At 31.3% G+C, this 22,964-nt stretch overlaps 1 pseudogene across 3 annotated transcripts in view; it reads left to right on the forward strand.

Moving 5' to 3' along the window:
* LOC118187875 (toll-like receptor Tollo pseudogene) overlaps window positions 1-22,964 on the forward strand; it is a 501,926-nt pseudogene that overhangs the window by 220,284 nt on the left and 258,678 nt on the right. For all 3 annotated transcript variants that reach the window (XR_015040894.1, XR_015040893.1, XR_015040895.1), the window contains exon 3: window positions 8,855-8,897. The product of XR_015040894.1 is annotated as a toll-like receptor Tollo pseudogene, transcript variant X2 (transcript). The remainder of the gene's footprint in view (window positions 1-8,854; window positions 8,898-22,964) is intronic.

Genomic DNA, 22,964 nt, shown 5'->3' on the forward strand with positions numbered 1-22,964 from the left:
AAATGTAATGCTTCAAAATTTAAATTGCTCCTAAATTCTGGATTTTGTTCTCATTGTTCTAGATTTGTCTAGAATAAATCATTCTCGACTTGCCAAAATAGAGGATGCTTGCTTTCGTTAGAGCTTTTATACCATGAGGGCTGTATTCATTTTCAGTGGTCTTCGGTAAACTGAGACACAGTTGCTGTTATGTTTTTAATGTGCGAGATTTTGTTCTTGGATTTTCAGTGCTGGCAAATACTCGTATTCTCTGCAAATAAACGTATGTCCTGTTCTGTTAGGAATGCAATTTTTAGATTTTCATCACATTTCTCAACTGGAGAGATAGAAATATCCATTCAGGTATGCTAATTAAGTTTGTAGAATTAACGTTTAAAAATACTTTACAATTGAACGATCTTACAATAACCTAAAATCATCCTAAATTATTTTAAATGTATCTAATGATTTACATAAAATGTTTTCTATGGTGCTTGATCTTAAAATATTTTTAACATAGCACTGAAGTCGATACATAAGCTCATTTTCTCCGATGCTGTGCATTACAGCTGCATATAATGCATGATCATTTTCTTGAAAATAATATTACCTATAAAAAGCAAATTTATATATATATAATATTAAAAAAATATGAAAGCGAACTTCTAAATTTAATTCACTATAACCTCTCTTATTTTTATTTCATTTGGGAACTTCATCTCTCTGTCCTAAAAATAGCGCTGTAAGTCTAAACTGCGTCATTCAAATTAATCATGCGATCTTACGTAACGCTTAATGCAGATGTCTTTTGCCCAATCAAAATAATTGTAAACCAAAACTTAAACTCAAACTTTTTCCTCCCCCCCCTACTTCCTCTGCATTACTGCTGCGACGCTCACTCTGTCTTCGCTTAAGCTTTGATCCTGTTAAGTAATTTTGCTGCAATCATATATGTGCTGCTATGATAGCTTCTACCGGTATAGTATAAAATTGTGAATGTTCTGAAAGTGGGCACGATTGGAGTGCCAAGTTAATTGTGGCCACAAAATGTGAATTTAAGTAAATAAGCAATTTAATCTGGCTCAACTGTTTCTTCTTTAATATGGATGGACTCTCTAAGCATCAAGTATCTACGCCATTAGTATTTCTCCGTTTCCACGTCCTAGTGTTCCAATGCTTCCAAAATTGTGTTAATATTACATATATATTCAAAAGTATGTAATGAAGTATAAATATACCTTGGTGTTTTACATCTTAATGGTATTACATATACTTTTATTGCAGTGATTGATTAAACATCTCATTTAAATTTTTTCAAAGTGCTTTTAAATTATGCTACCGTACTTTATATGCCCGTACTGCAAACTCTAGTTTCTAGGAAGGAAAACATGTTACCATTTTGAGCTGGACGATTTTATATTTTGAATACTCTCTCAGACTATTTTATTGCCTTTTAAAACGCTGAAAAAGAAATATCGTTGGTTGCCAGAGAACATGCTGCGCGTATCAGATAATAGAGAAGCGAATCTAGATGGGCAATATAAAATTGGAAACGATGAAATAAATCATAATTTTGTGATGGTCCATTTCCTGTTCTTTCTCCATGCTTGTCACTATTGGGAAACACGTCTTGCAGTCCGCAGATAGGAAGACATTTAAAATCTGAGATTTTATCACAAGAAATGGTGAAAAGGAACACTTCACACCCTCCTATTCATAAAATTATATGAGGCATATCTTCGACATCCCGACTCGGTGCATTGAGAACATATCTTTCAGCGTGTTTTATGACTTGGAAACCCTAAATTTGTAGAAAATGTAACAAAAATTGTGCTTTTCAATGTATATTGTTATTTAAGATTATTCTATGCCTAGTTTCTTTTACCAGATATTCGTCTCTTGTAAATCTTAGCTGACAATTCTACATAACATAAAATATGAAAAGAGTACCAGAATGCTCAAGAAGTCGAAATTCCAAAAGATTTTGATTTCAGTATTGGACCTACCTAAGCCGTTTTATTACGCTGTCTTTTAACTTCTAACATTAAATTCTTATTTCCAGGCTTGGTAGAAATCTAAATTTTAATTTTTACTTGCAATTTGCTGCATTTGTACCATGTTGTTAAAACCAGATTACTATGATTTGTAATAAATTTGTTTCACATGCGTGATACGTGTTAACAAAACTACGCTAGTTTTATTTTTTACTGAGCATAATTTTGTTTTCTTCTAATCACATGCCTCTCAAGAAAGAAATGAAATAAATTTTGTAAGTGGTATTAATTGATCTGGAAGAATGGAATAATAAAAGGTTATTACTAATTGTTTCATTTGTTTCGGAATATTTCTTAAATTAGTTTCGATTCTTATCTTCATGTATTATCTTCAACTTATTTCAAAATTATTTTTAAATTATTAATCTTTTTGATCAGAAGGAACGGAATGATAGGTGCAGGTAGAGGTAAAAGTATGGGGAACACCAGCTATGTACCATGGATCAACTGATAATGCCTTACCATGCTAACTAAACATTGAAAAAAAAGTACAAGCAAGCTTTATAGGAGTTTACAAAGAAAAGAGGATAAGCAAATTATAAGAAGAAGGAATAACGCCCGTTGTACAGTGTAAACTGATTTCACATTAAAGAAGCATACCTTTGTATTTTAAGGGCACAAACAAAGGTGTATTTTTTCACATTATATGATGACCCCAGGGGAGGGTTAGATGGTATATTTGACGACAATAGTTGGTATCTCAGAGAAGACCAAGGATTTAACAAAAACGAGTTGTGTCTTGCGAATGTGAAATGCTTGAACGAAACAATAAATGAATCGTAATTGTACACTAAACTTGTTTGAATAAACGAAAATGGAAGGCATAGGAAATAGTGCATGCAAAATGAAGGTGCAGAACATAATATTTGCTGAACACTACAGTAGATAAGGAAGGCCTACCGAAAGCAAGAATGCAGGTTCGAACCTTGCGTGAGGTTTCTTTCTTTGTTGTATGCACCTCCTTCTTACATGTGTAATATCGGTTCATCTGCTGAATTGCATCCTGGACACCTATTCTACAATCACTGGGTCCATGTACTAGTTCCGCAAACAATTAATACTAGTTGCGATAATAAATACTATACAATAATTAAAATTGTGTAATTGAAACATGTACACTGAGGAATAAAAAGGCGGCAGTTCTATATCTCCTGTTCTACTGAGGTGATTGACGAAAATTCAGCTTGCGTTTTGCATATCTCGAAAGCGCGACTTAGGATATATGTTAGATTTATATATATATATAGCATTGTTTTAATATACATACTTTGACAGAAAAATCAGACTTTTTCTCAAATGATATGCCAATTTTTCCATATTTGGATTCGACCTTAAATTATGTCTAAATATTAAATTTTGTAAAATTTGGTGCGAATTTACGGATGTTAGTAAATATTCAAAGAAAGTTTCAAAAAAAGGTGATATATCAAATTCAATGAACACTGAGGAGCTAAAATTTTTAGAGCTAAATTTTTAAAAATCTACTCGCGCGATTTTTCCAAGTTTGGCATAATTTCAGTTGTAAAATCGAAATATGGAAATAAATTGGCATGTTATTTCAGTAAAAGTCCAATTTTGTGTTAAAAATACCTATATTATTAACACACTACCTATATTAGAACAATATAATACCTATATTAGAACAATGCTATATATAAATCTAATGCATTTCCTAAGCCGAGCTCTCGAGACATGAAAAACGCAAGTTGAATTTCGTTAATTTTCACAGTAGTACGAGAGGTATATTTCTTTTTCTGGCAGTGTACATATTTTGATTACACAACTTTAATTTTAAATATTTATAAATTTAAGTTACCATATTATGCAATCGTGTGCTGTACACAGTAGCAACTTCAAAGAGAATCACATATTACTACACATAACTATGCATGAAAGGTTTTTGACTAAAAATTTTATAGTAATTTTTTTTAGCATTTTACGTTAGCAATACCAAGCACAAGTAAGATTTGCATTTTGCACTAATAGAAATGGTATATAACCCCCCCCAAAAAAAACATTTTATGCTTTACTTTGCATGCTTTGCCAACTCTATATTTTCAAGTCTTTAAAAAAATATTCACTGAAACTAAAACTGGCTTAAATGCAGTAATATGAAAACTTTATTTCAGGGCCAATTTTGTACATTATTATCGCTAGTTGGAGTTTTAAGAAAATATTGTTCCGAAAGTTAAGAAATGATTTAACTGTTAAAAAAACTAGATAATGTATATGTAAATTTAAACTTAAGTGCTATATATAATGATATTATGTAGCCAAAATTGTCGTATAAAGGCAAACTATATATATATATTTTTTAAATAGAACTGTAAATCTAAGTTCAATCGTTTGAGAAATGTTCATTCATATAACGTATTTCAAAGCACAGTTTGTGTTAATGTTCGTATATATCCGTAAATTAAAGTATCTGCAGATATAAACAAAAATATATATGCGATGACTAGCATAAAGACAATTTTGGTACATATATATTGGGAATTTAGGTTACCTGTATTGCCCACGTATAAATAATTAGAATTAAAATGCTTGTAAATTAACTTCGAAATTTTCTATTCGAATAATGAATAAATTCCATAATGAATAAATTCCATAATGAATAAATTCATAAACATTTGTCCATTTAACTTATAAATCAGTAATAAACTGAAGCCCAGCATTTTTTCAGTTTAAAATTAAGAAACGCAAGCATGTAATCTTACGAAGGATCTTGTTGATGGAAATAAATTTATGGCATCGTAAATAGAAGTATTCTGAGTACATTTAGTAATCTTTGAAGCTGTTATAAATTGAGAATAAAGTATCCACGAGCGTGTTAGGAAAATCTCTACATTTGATGTATTACGTTATTAATCATATGTATGCTAAACGTTCATTTAAATAAGCGTAGGAACTGCTTATTTAAATGAAAATTAACAAGGTAAACTGTATTAACGAATTTTAAAACTAAGAGAAAGATTTCTAATCATTAAACCCTACACTTTGTAATAATAAATGACGTCTCAATAAAGACATCAGTATCTTTTAACTTCAAATCTGCTCAATTTAAATAAGAAATAATTAAAATTTTTTTGAAAGGCATATTTTTTTTATATTTGTCTTTCTATATACTCTGCAAGATTTTTCTTTTAGTTAGATTAGGTTTTTTTCATTTTAATTAATTTAACAACTAATGCCTGCTTTTCAAAACAGTACAACTTAAGGTATCTCATGTGTTTAATACGTACTTTTATGAACAAATCACTGTGTTCTTTTTTGCATTCTCTGGCTTGAAGTTTTGTTATTTTAATTTAACATAAATATATTCCACTCTTTTAAACTTCTCAGTTTTAAAATTAATTTTATATTCATTTTTTATATCTATTGCATTTAGAATCATTGAAGTAGTTATTTGTTCTTTTCGGTACTTTAAAGATTACAATTTGTACATCATTCTTCAGAAAACAAAATAGCTCACAACTCATAATGAAATGTTTCAGAATGCGCTGAACGGTGTTTTAATTATCCTTTTCATTTTCAGTGTTAGAAATTAATATTCTGAATTTGAATTTCTTGGATTATGATAGGACACATTAAGGCTATTTGCCTAAGAGAAGTAATGGCTTCAAGTATGTTTTCTTAGGGTAGGATTTCATTCAACTATCACACGGGAAAAGTACTGCAGCGCTAGTTACATTTATTGGTTAAAACGTAAAACCACATCAAGTTACCATGTTCAGTGATGTTGATGAAGCGCGTTGAAGAAGAAATTCCGCTTCTCTTTTCGCATAGAAAACGCTGATACACAAAGCGGTTTGGTGAAATGAGAAAACAACAAACCAAAGAGCATTAGTGAGCTACATAACGTAGGTAACTGAAAAGGTTTTGTTGCACCATCTGTCGATAACAAACACCAGACTATCTAACAGCTAACAGTCCTTGAGGTAGGATTTCTCATTCTTCAAACAGCATTTAGTGATGTTGTCTGCTATTTTCTCCAGACGGTAAGATCGTGCCGCCAGGCTTCTCTCTAAGTTATCTCACACATGTTCAAAGCGGTTTAAATCAGAACCGAATGAATGTTGACCAATCTCTTCTGTGATATCTTCACTTTTCAAGAGCTTCTTACTAATATTCTTGGTTATTAGTTAGGAGTTATTTTTGGTTGTGCATCGTCATCGAAGTTGAGACTAATTTCAAGCCGGAAACGACGCAGGTGGGAGAGATTATCTTGATTTCAGTAACTATTTACGGTAAATGAAATTCTGTCAAAAATGTAGAGCTCCGCCAGTCCGTTATAACGTCTTCCCCTGGAAATACGCCGGGAATATCCCAACGGTCTCGTTTCCTGATTGTTCGTGGTACGAAAGCAAGTCCCTTCCTTCTCCATATCAACCGCTCACTAGAATAGTTTATCAGACTGAAACGACTCTTATCGGTGAAGAGGACTTGAGTGCATTGATGAGGTGTTCTGTGTTTGTATTCTCTACACACCGGTAAATGGTGCCGCCGGATGACTGCTATTATTAATATATAGCATTTAGGACAGCGGGTGAATGGTGTCCGCGATAACATCGCGGCAAAAACATCGCGGACGAAAACGTCGAGGAGAAAACAACGCAAGGCGAAAACATCGTGCTACAAAACATCGTGGGAGAAATCATCGCAAAGAGAAAACATCGCAGTCCTAAAACATCGTGGTACAAAACATCGTCGTCGAAAATAAAGCGGTTCAAAAACTTCGCAGTTGAAAAACATCGTCGTCGAAAATATCGTGGTAAAAAATAAAGTATCTACAAATCATCGCATGACGATAACATCGCAGACATGCTTTTTCCATACATGCTTTAATAACTGTAAATGAATATTCCCATAAAGATTTGTGAGCGCAAAATGTAAAGAAGGATAATTTTTACTTTCACATTTTTTATTAACTAATAAATGTTTTCTGAAAAAGTAAGAAGGAAGCTTAAGCATAGAAAATTAAATGCAACATATAGATTACTTTTCACGAAAAATTACCAGTAAAAACTTTATAAAAAAATTTTTATTAATGGCCTTTGTTAGTTAACTATGTCGGTTTAAAATTCTATTAATTGCTATAAGTTGCATTAATTTGCTATGCTTAAGTTTCCTTCTTACTTTTTCAGAAAAAAATTATTAGTTAATAAAAAAATTTGAAATTAAAAATTATCCTTCTTTCCATTTTGCGCTCACAAATCATTATGGGAATATCCATTTACAGTTATTAACGCATATTTGCGAAAAGCATGTATGAAAAGAGCATGTCTGCGATGTTATCGTCAAGCGATGATTTGTAGATACTTTATTTTTTACCACGATATTTTCGATGACGATGTTTTTAAATTGCGAAGTTATTTAATTGCGTAATAATAGTTTAAATTGCGTCAAACTACGCCCTTCCTTATGTTTGTCAATAATTCTACCGCTTGTAAGAGGCATTCTGATGTTTTCTTATAGCCATACTGCAAGTACAATCTCACTTTCACCTGCAGAAGAATGCATGGAAATTGTGCATTCCTTTTTTCTATCTGAATTTGCCCTGCACTGCGTGCGCTATCTTCTCTCATTTTGAGTGCCCTGACTAACCCTCTGACGGTATGTTGTTGATAATTTCATATGCATCTCCTTCCTACTGAGTTGACGTTCCATTGTACTGACTGCATAAAGCCCTTTTCAAAAATTTCATAATTGTATGTTGAAAAATAAATTTGTTGCTTAAGATTTGCACAGTAGATTATATGTCCCGTATGTGTTAAACATTGATTGCACTGCTTTTTGTATGGTAAAGATGTGCTTTATATTTTAGAACACTTAAAATAAATTAAAATATACAAATATATCTAAGTTTTTTTAAAATAGAAACTGTATTTTAGAAAGCATAATCTTCATAGTTGTTATGTAAAGTAACATATCTTTAATAAATTAAAATTTTATCGATGAGGGCTTAGAAAAGTTACTCATTGAATGATATTCAAATTCATTTTAAGTGTTTCGTTTACAAAACGCTTACGTATTTTATTTATAAAGAACATTTACTTAATTAATTTAGTATATTAACAAGATACATAACGTATAAGATTATTACATAAACTGTTTTAAAATATTTTAATGTATCATTTGAATGATAGATATAAAAACAAATTTCAAGAATAACATTAAAAGTCGCTGTCCTCAAACTGTAAGGTTTGTGCAAAAGCGCTTTTAACATTCACATATATTTGAACACTAACAGAGCAGCTATTAATTTTATTTGATTCTAACAACAGCTTAAATATTAAAACAAATTCAGCGTGACATGAAATGGTAAAGTGAAGTTCCTTAGCTTTAAATTTTAGAAATATCGTCCATGAGTTAACATCTTACCATTCTTTTAAAAACTTGCTTCTGTCAAAAAATCAAATGGTGGACGTACCTTATTTCGGTTACCTCCCAGAAAGAAAAAAAATATGTTTCATACTGTTGGCAATGGTTTTTGTATATTCGACTAGCCTTCTAAGTATAAACTTTAAAACTCTTTTAATGTTTTTAACTCTTTTAATCTGAACTTGTATGAATTACTTCTCTTATTCGTATATCTTTCGTATTAGAACTTAGACAATGAACGTATTTATTGGAATATTTATTGTGTTGGTTCTTATATGAAGTACGTTTGAACATTTGAATATTATATGGAAATATAACTAAAAATATCTTTTTTTTTCTAATGTTGAGAGAGGATACACTTCATTTCACCTTTTAATTATTCTTTGAATTGTGAAATAATTTTTTGAATGTGTGTAAGATTTTCGTTTCATTTATTTCAGATATGGACAGGAAGAAACGATAGAACAGTCTTGTGAATATAGGGTAAGTACTCCCCTTTCATCAAAAAGATATATCATATTAACGTACTTGAAGCATGTGATTGATTTATATAAATTTATTTCGTAAGTTTTAAGCTTGCGTGTATGTTTATTAAGCTTTAAGAAGTGCTAGAATAATCACCACATATTAGAAATTAAATTATATTTGTCTTTAAATAAACCGTTTATTTTCAGGAGAAAAAAGTTAAAATAAATTTCCTTGGGTTTAGTTGACATGATGAAGAGAAATAATTATAAAATAATCACATAATTTAAAACATCTCAGAAATAATATTTTAAAAGTCTGCAAGGAATAATAAATATAGCATCAAGCTTTCTCTTTCGGACTGCCTGTAAGTAAAAAATAAGTGGTTGTAAATAGATTCATAATAGAAACAGACAGGAATAATAAATCTGAGTTAATACGAGGCATAACTTCTGCTAAATTCTAAATTAGATATTCATTTTACATCTGCAACTGAAAAAAAAAAGAATTATTTTTTAGCTTATTGGTGGAAAAAGAATTGATGATTGATCCTCTTTTTTACAATCATTAAAAAAAAATTAAAATTTCATGATTTTATGTTCTTGTTATATATACAGATTTTTAGTAGAAAGGAATAGAGTAATAAACCATTTACAAGATATAACGAAAGACTGAAAAAACTTTCAAAATTACTTTTTTAATGTCATTTGAAAACTGGTGTTTAATTTTCTCCAGACAACAGAATTAGAGACTAATATTTGTAGCCTGAACTATTTTTGTCTCCCTATCTTAGTTTTGTTCAGTTTCATGCTCCTTCTGATTTTTCGTATGTTCAGTCTTTGCATATTCGTTCTTCAGTTACCTTTTGATTCTGCGCATTTCTCAACATTATACTGCATGAAATTACCGGACAGTTTTAAATTGTTAATAACATTTTAGTATAATTTAAATTAAGCTGCATTAAATTTTAATAGAAGTTTAAAAAATAACTACAAAACTGATATTAAAGTGTCCTAGATACTATTTTCGTGAATATCCTGAAGACGGTTTATAGAAATCTGTGACGTCGTCATAAGTATCAAGAACAGGGTTCATAGAAAGGTTATGTACAAGAGCATAAATATATATTTATTTTTATTTTATTTATGTGTTTAATTAAATTTAAGTTGCATGCATGTTATCTCTTGCCAAATAATTCCCAATCTTCTTTATTAAAAGCATCGTTCACTCTTGCTTGCAAAAAGATCTAAAAACATTGTTTTTAAAATATTTTCGGTATTAATTGAAAATGAATGTACTACCTGAATTCAAGGAAAAACAAGTTGAGTACCTCTGTTGATTTTAAAAATGAAATCGTAAGCAATTGTGATGTAAAAGATGTTTCTTAAAGTAATTTAATTATCTTACGATAGCTTACTAACTTTAGTTTAATTAACTTCAATATATAGAAAAACTATTCTGCAAGTACGAGTATAGTTTCATAATCAAAGCTCTTACATTAGAATTAAATATGTAATATATTGTTATAAAATATACTTCAGAAGATTCTTAGATCTTAAGAACTTATTCATAGAACTTAAGATGTTTGAGTAGAAAAATAATTTATGGACTGCTAAGACACAAATTTTATTTCTGTCAATGACTGCAGTAATTCTATGTGGCATGCAAAATAATTTGGTTTCTTGGCGAAAATAAATATATAAAATACTGCGGCACATCTCTCAGCGAAACAATCCGCAGAATTAAAAAAAAATAGAGGGATAAATGTTTTAACATCAAACTAAGCATAAAGGTAACATCAATTAAATAAATTATAGTATACTCCATATAAGGTAAAATTAGGTTTGTTCCTGTATAGATAAAGTTAAACAGCTATTTAGCTAAAATAAAATGAAGCGACCTCCTACGATGAATGTACTAAGTAACTAAAATAAAATCAATTTTGTAATTTTAACATTTTCATTTAAGTAATAATTATTGGAGTTAATCATGGGAACCTTTTGGAATATAAACCCATATTCATGACATTGAAGAACACACACAGAAACACACACATATTATGTATTTTAATATATATAAATAAATTTATTTATATTCGAATTTATATCCAGTCACTGTACCACTTTGATTACTCACACTTCACTGCTTGTTTTTATTCACTTACTGTGCTTCACTGATAAGAAACTGACGATCGAACCCACGACGGATTATGTACCCTTATCAATGGGTAACCCCACCCATAAAAAAGCCTTCGAATGGTACACAATGTTCCAGAAGATTCCACAACGTTCAAGAGTGTCCTGAAATGTTCCACAATGATCTGGAATGTTCCCGAATGTTCCAGACTATTCCCTAACATTCCACAACATTCCAGAATGTTTCGGAATAGTCTGTAGTGTTATGGAATGCTCTGAAATGTTCTAGACTGTTCTAGAATTTTCTAGAGGAAGAAACATCCAGCAATTATATTTTCAAAACACGCCCTTCAGGTAGAAATGAGAACCTTCTTCATGGATGGGGCATAGAAGGCTACCACGCCATATAACTCCCTTAATAGTACCAGGACTCGTTTCTGAGTTTTAGCGGCATGCACACTGTGTACTTTCTTTTATAATATTTATTGATTATATATAGCCAAAGCCAAGGTGGTAAGCAAATGTTATACAATACAAAATTCGAAGCTTTAGAAAACATATCATGCAATATATGAAAGCTCCTAGCTTTGTGTAGTGTGCTTAACTTCGTGAGTTTACTAACTTTCCTGATACTGTGTTACGTACATGTTTCTTTAATTGTCACCAATTTTATTACTACTTCTGGTGTCTACACACGTTACATATGAAGACGGTTACTTTACACCAGTGGCTCGAAACGTGTTTTTAACATACATCCCTTTCACCACTGGTAAAAAATCATTCCCTCATTTCTTTATTATTAATTCTCGTAGGCTAGACACGTTACATATGAAGATGGTTACTTTTCACCAGTGGCCCTCAACGTTTTTTCACCATACATCCCTTTCACCACTGGTAAAAGATCATTCCCTTATTTCTTTCCGATACTCGAAAAATGCAGATACATTTATTTATATTTAGGTAATTTTTTACCAGTATAAGAGGATGCAGGTGGTGTCAGGCTAAAAGCTTTCCTCCCCTCAAGCTATAAAATTCTCCTCCGGTTGAGAACTCCTGCTTTAGACGAATCAAGTTGTTGGCAGATCTCGTAGAACCGAGACTAGGATCAGTGCAAACAGAACTGTATGTAACGTCTTTTATGTTCCACTGTCTGTGTTTGGGCTAGAACTATTTTCGAAACTGTAGAATATCGCTACAAATAGCGCAGTTTTCTTCCCCTAACATTTGTCCTTTTTAGAATTTTAAGCATATCCCTGTCACCATGACAGGATATTTAACTTGATTTTTGGGGATAAGTTAATATGTCAGGTTATCGAATTCGGTTGGCATTTGAACAGACTCCAATTTCCTGCATTTGGATGTTAATGAAATTCACTAATATTATTTCACATTCCATTAAAAATACAATATTCTCACATATTTCCAGAGCTTATATTACGCCTATATGAAAGTTAGTCATCGCTATCACTGACTTTCATGCTGTCTTTCAGTGCGTTTCAAGAAACAAAGATGTGTTTGGTTGCTTTATATACAATGCATATGTTCTCTAACTATTTGTGCTTTGCAGTGTGAACATTATGCTTCGAATAAGTCTGCTTTCATTTTCTGAATCTCTCCGCTTTTTGCTATTGCTTGTGACTCTTTTGCCAACATTTCTTTCTACACAACTATCTTGTAAATAATTTGCAAGATTTGCACTATGCTTAATATTTTTTATGATCAAAATAATATCTGAAATAGTATTAGTTTAACTTTTGTAAACACTTTTACAAAATTAGATCTCGAACTATAAATATTTGCACATTTTTAAAAAAAGTGTATTAGCTAAAACCGGCTATCAATTTCAAAACAGCATTTTGCGTCTATTCACTTTTTAAACTTTTGCCACCATGTGGAGTCATCAGGTAATTTTTGGAAGCAGGCAAGATGGAAAATATGCAACCGCCTTCGCCGGGAATCGAATCACGGACCTTTGAAATACCGGCCCAGCGTGCAGAACCACTACACCACGAAGGACGCTAGGAAAGTGGGAGAAATACCTTATATACTCCCCTTTGTAAAGGGCGACTAGGGTTTTAGGAAACCTAGTCGCCAGATCCTGGATGTGGAGATTCATCATCCACAAACCTTTTTAGTTTGGGCGCTACTTTAGAGACATTACGTATGTTTTGGAAGCAGGCAAGATGAAAAATATGCAACCGCTTTCGCCGGGAATCAAACCACGGACCTCTGGAATACCGGCCCAGCGTACAGAACCACTACACCACGAAAGACGCTAGGAAAGTGGGAGAAATATCTTATAACCAAATAGTATAACCATGCATTAAAAAAAAACCTAAATAATAAAGAATCTGCATGAATGCATGAATGTTTCTCGCATTCTGAAGAAATAACGGTAGCTGGAGCAATCAAATTTTGAATAACGTATTCCTGCAACCGAACATGAGCACTTGGAAGACGGAATTTTGAATTTCGAATTTGTTTGATTATTTTATTTCCATTTATTTATTATTTATTTTAAGATCAACATATTTTTAAAGCATTAAAAGCGTATTTACTGTTTCCTGCAGCAACTAACACTTTAAATAATTTCGTAATCATTATCACTGCCAATGCTTTTCACCATACCACTATATAATTTCAAGCACCTAATAACATGAAATTCAATTATAAAACACTCTTACAAAAAACGTTTACTCAGTGATGGATCATATTCTTTGTTGCACGATGTAATATAGATCACGAAATTAGGTTTACACTATAACCATAATTAAACCTTTAGAGGAATTGCCCTTAGCATATTACTATCATTACTGAAATCTGAAATTTGCTTTGTTGTATAATACCGATACATCTGTAACGTAAGAAACATTTAAAATTTTATATAAAATTTGCTTTTGTGCAGTGATTCATTACGATAAAACAGCAAAGGGAGAATTAAAACTATTACAACTTACATTTCTTTTAAAGCTGCAAAAACTTGGAATCACATTTTTAAAGATGCACGAATAAAAAAAATCGAAATTGAAATTGAATGAAATCGAAGATGATCTCGAAGGTCTCATCGCATTTTATTCTATCTCATTCCCCAGAGTGCATAGAAATTTTTGGCTTAGACTCTGTCAATAAATTCTTAAGGCACTGTGCTCTGCAACGCCATTACTTCGGGTTTTCTTCTACTGAAATCACCAGTCATAAAAGTGGAACCAGCAATTTTCGCCAGCGCAATTCGTATGTCGTTTGTTCTTGGTTTCGAAATGAATGGGAAAATGCGAAGTTTCTTGTATAAAAATAAACACACATGGTGGTTTCATTCCCGTGTATTTACGGCTTCTAAATCAAAAAAGTCTTTCTTTTTAGTTTTTATTTTACTTTTCCTTCATTCCTTGTTGTTGAAAAGAAGTAAATATTGAAAGAAGAGGGAAAAGAACATTCCGTGAGCTTTAGCTTTTCAATACATAATAACGTGAAAATCCTAAGCTTAAATGAAATCAAAATTGCATTGCATAAATGCAGGAAGCAGAAGATTTGAAAGAGAACCGAAACTAGTTTTAATCTCTGTCTTTGTATTCTAGTTTTTAATCTTTGTATTTAAAAACAAAACTATTACTTTGAATGGCTTTTATAATTAAATATATTGTTACGGATTTTTCATTTATTTATTTTGCTATTTTTAATGGATTTGTTACTAAATTGTTCATTTCCCCGTGCAATGATGCGCGCGACAAATGTTAAGAGACTACGCCAGAAAAGGAAAAATACATGAACAAGCGCATTTAAATTTTAATAAATAGATATCTCGTAATTGTGCGCTTTCTCTTTAAGAAAAAATTCAAGAAAATACGAGAAATTTCTCTTGTGTTTAAAAAGCTTATAAAAGCTGGAGGCAAACATCTCAATTCAGTTGTTAAGAAAACTGTTGTTGTTTACAGTAGCGAATTCGCGGTGAAATTGGACTAGCGGTGAAATCGGACATTCTATAATTTGAATTAAGCTCTGCTGGAATTTTTAGTAGTTTAAAATATAACTTCTGTGAGATATTGCGACACTGCACAAATATGTTTGAGGAAATTTAAGTACTTTGATTTTATTCGTTGTGCTAAGAATAATTTTATTCACTTTTCATCTAACTTGTCATTCTATTTATTACGAATCCGTCCGCACGCAACAATATTATTTTTATCTTTGAATTGTTAAATATTTTAATTTAATATTGCATCAGACCTATATGTGCCTGTTGTAGAGCATTTAAAATATTTTTTGTTTCAAATGGAATAATTTGCAAGGTTTTCGAGAAAGTATATATTGAGACATTTTAGTGTCATTCGCTTGTCTTATAATGTGTTTCCGATCAATTTAATATATATTTAAGGAACTACCATGCGCCTGCAAAATTTTTTTCTCATTTTCATATTTATAGGGAAAATGGAGTTATATTATATTTTAATCAGGAATATATTTATTCAAGGAAGATCACTATTATTTACTATTATTAATTGTTTTCACAAAATTTTAAATTTTTTGCTCTTAATTTTTCTCATTCTTTAATTTTCACTGCACAATATAGTGCATAATATTTCATATACTTGTTTTGTTACATTTTATGAAATCTTTTTGATCTTATGCCTAGTGAAAGACGAGGAAAATTGCTCTAATTTTTAATTTAATTTGTTTAAAAAAATAACAAGCGGTAAAATTTCTAATTCAATTCAAACAATTCCATGCACATTTTCTTCAAACCTCTAATGGTTATTAAGTGAACAAAATTTAAATCTAATTTCTATCTAAAAAAATTAACAGTTTGTATTTTAGTTGTAGAGGAATCGTTGCTTTTTGTAGATTGTTACTTGAAGCTGTTATTGTTACATATGGCTTTATTGGAAAGATCAGTCCAAATAAATAATACAGCTCAAGTATCAAGAACAGTGATATATAATAAAAAACAGTAAACATTTAAAGAAAGAATCAGAATAAATGAACACGGAAACAAAATTAAAAAGCTAAAAATTTAAACAACAAGGAAATGTACGTAGAAGATGTAGGCTTTGCAAGAAATTCATGAAAGCTCTGGCATTCCAGTATAGAATTTCAGCAGTGTTCCAGATTGAATCTTATAACTATAAAATTTTAGAGTACCATATCTAATTTGTTTTCAACATTTTTATGAAATTTTGACTTAATAAATAATATTAATTTTGAGGGATGCTCTAGAAGAAAGTAGTAGCTTATACGTGGTTTTGTTGCTTCCAAGTAAAAGAGATATATGCATAGGATTTTTGCGATTTTTCAACGTCTAACGCAAATATGGCAAAATTTTCAACGTTGGGGAAAAAGTTTTCCAGTCTGTTGCCTTTAAAATAATAAAGCCTAAAATATGTATAATTTTTATCTACTTGAAATAGCTGTCAAATAGAACACATTTATACATACAAATTGAGGAAGAAACTATTATTTTATGTTTTTGTTATAAAGAAATAATTATTCAAGTAGGAAATATATCATGAATTAAGCAAAAATGCTGCAAGTGCTAAACAACTTATGTTTATTACAGCATTAGTTAATAGCTAATCATATTAATTCAGATCCATATTACGAGTTCATTATTATGGATGGACTGCAATAATATAATATGAAAATCAGTAACACAAAATATTGCATATTATTTTACATTATTAAAACACATTTTGTTTGGTGCGCAAAGTATAGCAGGTATGAATGAGATTCACTCATTTTCGATTATAATGTTTATAGAGTCGTTAGGTTTTTTTTGATTCAGGAGATGCAAAAATGTGCAAAGCCCTCCCCGATAATCGAACCTGGACCTCTCTAATACGCTTCGAGTATGCATCCAATCGCACCACGAAGCCATGCGGAAAGGAGAGAGAAAACATCTCGCATGTTTTAGACTTTTAAGAAAGATATCAGGTACATTTAAAAACATACAATTGCTCGAGGTGAACAAGATTGAAAATAAATAAGCATTATTTTGCTACTATATAAGGTATTTCTCCCCTTCTTCGCATGTCTTCGTGGTGTGATGGTCTGTCCGCTGGGCGCGTATTCCAGAGGTCCCTGGTTCGATTCCCGGCGAAGGCGTTGCAAATTTTTCATCTTTCCTGCTTCCAAATTACCTGATCTCTCAACAGTGGCGCCCGAACTAAAAGGGTGTTGGATGATGATTCTCTCCACCCAGGATTTGGCGATTGAGTCCCCTAAATCCACAGGCGCCCTTTAAAAGGGGGAATATATAAAGTATTTTTCCCACCTTCTTCGCATGCCTTCGTGGTGTGGTGGTCTGCACGCTGGGTGCGTATTTCAGAGGACCGTGGTTCGATTCCCGGCGAAGGCGTTGCAAACTTTTTTATCTTTCCTGCTCCGAAATAAACCTAATGTCTTTACACTATAAATATTTTTATTCTGATTCAGTAAAAGATAGGCCTATTTTTCTAAAATTTTTCTGAAATGTCTAATACTAAGATAAATTTTAATACAACTTAACGATGATTATGCGTTTAGCATTGTTTATTGGGATTGCCTTTTAAGATTTTGTGATTTTTTGTCAAATTTATTTACAAGAAAAAAGAGCTTATAAGAAATTTATTTACAAGAAAGACTAGTTTAAATTTACTCAAAAAAAGACACTCAAATGTCAGATAAAATAGTTTTTCTTTGTATGAATCCGTAGAAACTGATAAAAATAAAGAACGTAGCAAGAAAAATATTCATTTCATATAAACTCTAGAAACGCATTTGAAATTGGACTTTCATCCTTTATTACAACGAAAATTACACTATGCACTTTGAGCTATGTGTTTGAGTAATAGCGTATACAACGAATCTGTTGATACTTTTTACGAAGAAATTCGTGGCAGAACTCGCATTTTAATAGATTCCTCTCAGGCTCTAAATGCTTAATATTCTGAAGGAAATAATGCAGAATTTAATTTGTTATTCCCACTTAATGAAATTACTTAAGAAGGAATTGCTTTAAACATATTTGAATTTTAAAACATTTTAGAGATACAAACCTTCAGACATTTCGAACAAGTCGATTCTAAATCATATATTTATGTGTCTCCTATAGCTAAATAACAAGGAGGAATTCCTTTAAATATATTTGTCTTTTAAACATTTTAGAGATACACACCTTCAGACATTCCGAACTATTGTTTCCAAATCATATATTTATTTGTCTTCTATAATTAATATCAAGAATTATGTTATGATATAACTAATTGTGTAAACGTTTTTAGAAATATCATTATTGTAATGATTTCTGTGCATCTGTACATGCATTTCAACTTGTTTTAAACCAAATTCTACTTTTTCTAATTTTATTCTAAAAATTTTCGAAAAATGCTTTAAGAAGTATTTAATTTTTGCTCTTTCTTTATGATAGCACATAAAACGAGGTTAAATTAATATAGATTTACTAGTTTTATTCTTTATTCTACTTAAACGTAAAACGTAGTAAAAAACGTAGTAAAAAATAAAACGTAGTAAAGGTTAGAAGCATGGGAAATTCCAGAGCAATTTCTAAAATTTTTATTTCGAGACTGATATTGTTGTCCTTAGCCTTACGAAACTAAATTTACCATGTACTGTTATTTGCGCTGAAAATTTGTCATCAAGATAAATAATGTAAATAATTAAATAATCATCGTGGTTTATTCAAAGCACGGGCAAAATAAAAATACCTGCAATAGAGCTTATGCTTTGTTTTCCTTAGGGGACATTGCAAATGTTCATCGATCTCCAAGGACTATTCCTTTTGAAAGATGTTCTTGTACTCAAGGGGAACAGGTTGAAAAACAACCTGATAGCACCCAAGAGGTTGACATTTATATTCTCTTAAAGCGCTTTGTTCTTCAGGGAAATCAATTTCTTTCCTTTCCTCGTTCTGCCACCGAATTCGTTCTTGTTCCGAAATGCATTTGCCTTGTTGGTCTGAATGTCTTGCATTCTTTTTGCTCTTAACAATGCTAAATGTTGATGACCCGCCATTTTGTGGCAGCTAAATGGCTATAAGAAACGATTATCTAGAATTTTAACAGCTGTGAACTGCATAAATTTCGTGAATGTCCGAAGCAAGTAAACTTTGTGCACAAGAAATTGCTGAGACTTTCAAGCACTTATTTCTGTCTGAATACTTTGAATCTAAGAGCTAGGAAAAAAAAACACTTTTGTAATTTAAAACTTATTTAGGACAATTTTTTTTAAAATTCTGCAATGTTTTTTTTAATTGCCAGTTCTTTTTTTTTTACTTTGATTTATATAATTTGTTGTTACTTTTGCTCGCTTGTCTGTCAGGCCAAGCCCACGAAATTCCTTGTGGGAAAGAGCGCTTAAGATACGGCTGTCGTGTGCAACAACCTTGAGCACCTTACAGGTGACAGTGCGATTTTGCTCAGTTCTGCCCCCAATTTTGATGGAGAGCAACCGGGAAGGGGATGGATCCGAGGGCCTCCCACCTATCTCCCCTTCCTCAAAACCACACCAGAGGACTTTCGGCTCGCGCATATTTAGAGTACCGACATGTCTTCTCCGGGATTTGAACCCGGGACCTTCGGCCCGGCAGTAAGCGACGCTAAATACTATACCGGTTGACTGGCATATAATTTACGGTTAATGAGAATATATCATTAGATTTTGCATTTAAAAGCATTATCGTATTGAGCTAGCAAAGCTTCTTACCTCTTAACAATACGCTGTAAATACGATAAAAGGTGCGCTTTAAATACCTACTACATTTTATATGTGATGAATATTTTAACATTGTATATTGAAACAGAACGGTTTTGAAACCAAGAAATTCAACATTATATTTACTTCTTTATTACTTTCATATTTTTGAAATACATTTAAAGGAAAATTTTCTAATTCTTATACGTAAATTTATCAAAGATATTGCAAAAAAATATATCGCCGATAAAGATCGATCTTCAGTACATATTTTCAAATGAAATGATATGATCTCCAAAACGTTTCTTTAGCTCAGGAATAAAGATAGCTTGACTTGGTAATAAATGAAATAGTGTTAGATAAATAGTGATAATTTTAAAATATGTGGTTTTAATAAAAAAAATTATTGCATTCATCTCTGAGAACTCTCGTAGTGATTGGCACTTCTAGTTTCTAGATGAAAGTTCTGGGTTTTTTTGCTGGTGGGGCTCAGTGAAATTTCATGTTTCCTAAACGGAAATGCCTAGGAATTTCGGTAGCTTTAAGTCGAGGAATTATTAAGGGGACTCATACACCTTAAAACCCATAAGATGTTCGAATAGGTGACTGTTGCAAGAATTGGGATAACTTACTTATTTTAAAAGCAATTACTAGCAAAGTTTTACAGCTGACTACATAATATAGGTGCTTTCTGAAATAGTAATCAGAAAGTTTGTGTTGCCACAGATATTTTTATAATATAATCCGCTTTTTGACGACAATTTTCGTCATGTTTCCAACTTGCGCGCACAGTTTAAAACATTCTGTTTCATAATTTAATTCCATATTTAATATATATACAGCTTTTATAACATATGGAAACTACTGTGAACCTAAAATTCTAAAAATTTCATGTTAAATTTTTATTTGATATTGAGTTGAGTTTATAAAATGTATTTTATTAAAAAAATTTTAATGTTTTCGTCCATAAAAATTTTCAATATTAAAATATTCTTCAGATTGTTGGTTCAGTTAGAAAATAGTGCCCATATAAAAAATTTCATCTAATTTCAAGTATGTACCATTAGCCATTTTTAAAATATCATGCGTGCAAGGTGGATACACGGCGAAATATTTTGTCACAAAGAAGATTACATTACAAAAATATTTGTGGCAACACAAACTTTCTGGTTACTAGTTTCCAAAGCAGCTATATTATGCAGTCAGCTGTAAAATGTGGGAAGTAATTGCTTTTAAAATCAATAAAATATTCCAATTCTTGCAACAGTCACATATTCGAAAAGCATGAGGGGTTTAAGGTGTATGAGTCCCCTTAATTGTTCCCATCTCTTTGAATTTTACACGTATACAATTTTTTTCAAACAGTTATAAATTTTATAATTAGACATTTTGTCTATGGCTGCCATGTAAAAAATTAAATTTTGTATTTTCAAAATCGTTTGTATCCTGTGATAAAACCTTTCACATATAATTCTCTGCCTTGTTTTGAGAAATTTTATGTAGGACCCCAGTACTTATCGGTAGCCACTTCTTTCGAATTATTGTATAACAAAGCTGATATTTCAGTAGACTGGACCACAATATTCCTCGTAGAATGTAACATATAAAAACATCTGTGTAACGGAAACATTCTGAAAGCAGAAATGGAAGGCAAGTTCAAAACATACAGTGTTTATGCGTTTTTGTGTAGTCAAACTTTCCCTTCATATATCACAACTGAAGGAACGACTAGATGATTTCATAAGTGACAACAAACACTAAAATGTCATGAGAGACATGATTGTTACGATGGACATATGCAAACTTGGAAACATTATCATTATCCAGAAAATGATGCTATCTTATTATCGTATGAAAACATAAATATTAACAATACCGAGCGTATTTGGCGTACGCATCATGGTCATAACGGAATAAATACTATTCGCGTCGGATTAACTGTCTTACGTTTCTTTTAAGCTCTGATGCAATATTTCGTTGTCATGCAGGAACTGCTCATTCAGGTCCAGTACCTCTACTTTAAAACTGTTTGGGTAGGACCAAAATGTTCAAACTAAAGTTTAAAGAAGTGTGTCATTATTTCGAAAGTGTCTTTGTTTAATATAATCAAGGCAAACGAGAGCTACATTATTCAGTTTCATACACGAGCTCCTCATACGAAAAAGGATCCGAGGGATAGATCACATATCCTGCCATAGATTCAAAATGTTCGTGTTCTAGTACCAACTTAACGTGCCTTGCTTTACCGCTAACATTTTCGGAGATTATTCATATCTATAGGTTTTCAATAATTACACTGCGAAATAAACAACCATGTTGCCTCCAACCTGGGCTCACTGTTGTCCACCAGGCCATCACGTCCAACCACGAGGAAAAGAACTTCAAAGTCTGAGATATCGTACCCAAATAAGATTTGGAAGTGGTTTTGAAATTGCTTCCGAAAAGACAGCAACAGCTTTTAGAATGATGACGTCGACTTTGTAGGAAATATACAGTAACAAACTCAACGATTTTAAGGCGAGCAATGGCAACATTCTACAAAAAATTGTCTACAACACGCGAGACTCTCTATCGGAAATTCTAAAGAAAGGCAGTTTTTAAATAGCTTTAGCCCAACAGTACGTTATCCCTAATGCTCTCGAAGCGTGTCTGTATATGTAAATGAAAAACGCCTCTTTATATTACGACTTTGGGCGTAATATAAAATCTAAAATCTTTCAAATCTAAAATCAAATATAAAATCTAAATCTTTTAATTTTCTTTTATTATTTTATTTTTAATTTATGACCTATATTTTATTTTGTAAAAGTTAGTCAATTTTTATCATGGTAGAAAATAAAATTTCCTTTTTTCAAAAAAAAAAAAAAAAAAAAAAAAAAAAAAAAAAAAAAAGAGATTTTTTTACATTTTGCTATATTATAAATTTAGCAAAATGTATTTCTCAGTGAAAATAATACATCTTTGTTTTTGTTTAAATAACAGAGTATTCGTATAACAGCCATAAGTACAATTAGTGAATTTTATTTTTAAATGTTTTAATATTTTTGTATTTTGCTTCTTTTCACAAGAGTTTTGCTACTGTTATTAGTATACCATTTTTTCCTAACTATCATTCCGCAATATAGCTATGAGAAATTACAACAACTCTTCACAATGCAACTGTATGGTACGTTCAAGTTATTTCCTTTCCTGAAGTCACAAATAGCTTTGCATACATTGATTCCATCTGAATGAACAACTAAATCTGTCTGTAACGAAACACACTGAA

Source organism: Stegodyphus dumicola, chromosome 4 (genome assembly GCF_044657685.1).
Source record: "Stegodyphus dumicola isolate Sdum_Otavi_A_Nest chromosome 4, ASM4465768v1".
In the NCBI taxonomy this organism is placed as follows: Eukaryota; Metazoa; Arthropoda; class Arachnida; order Araneae; family Eresidae; genus Stegodyphus; species Stegodyphus dumicola.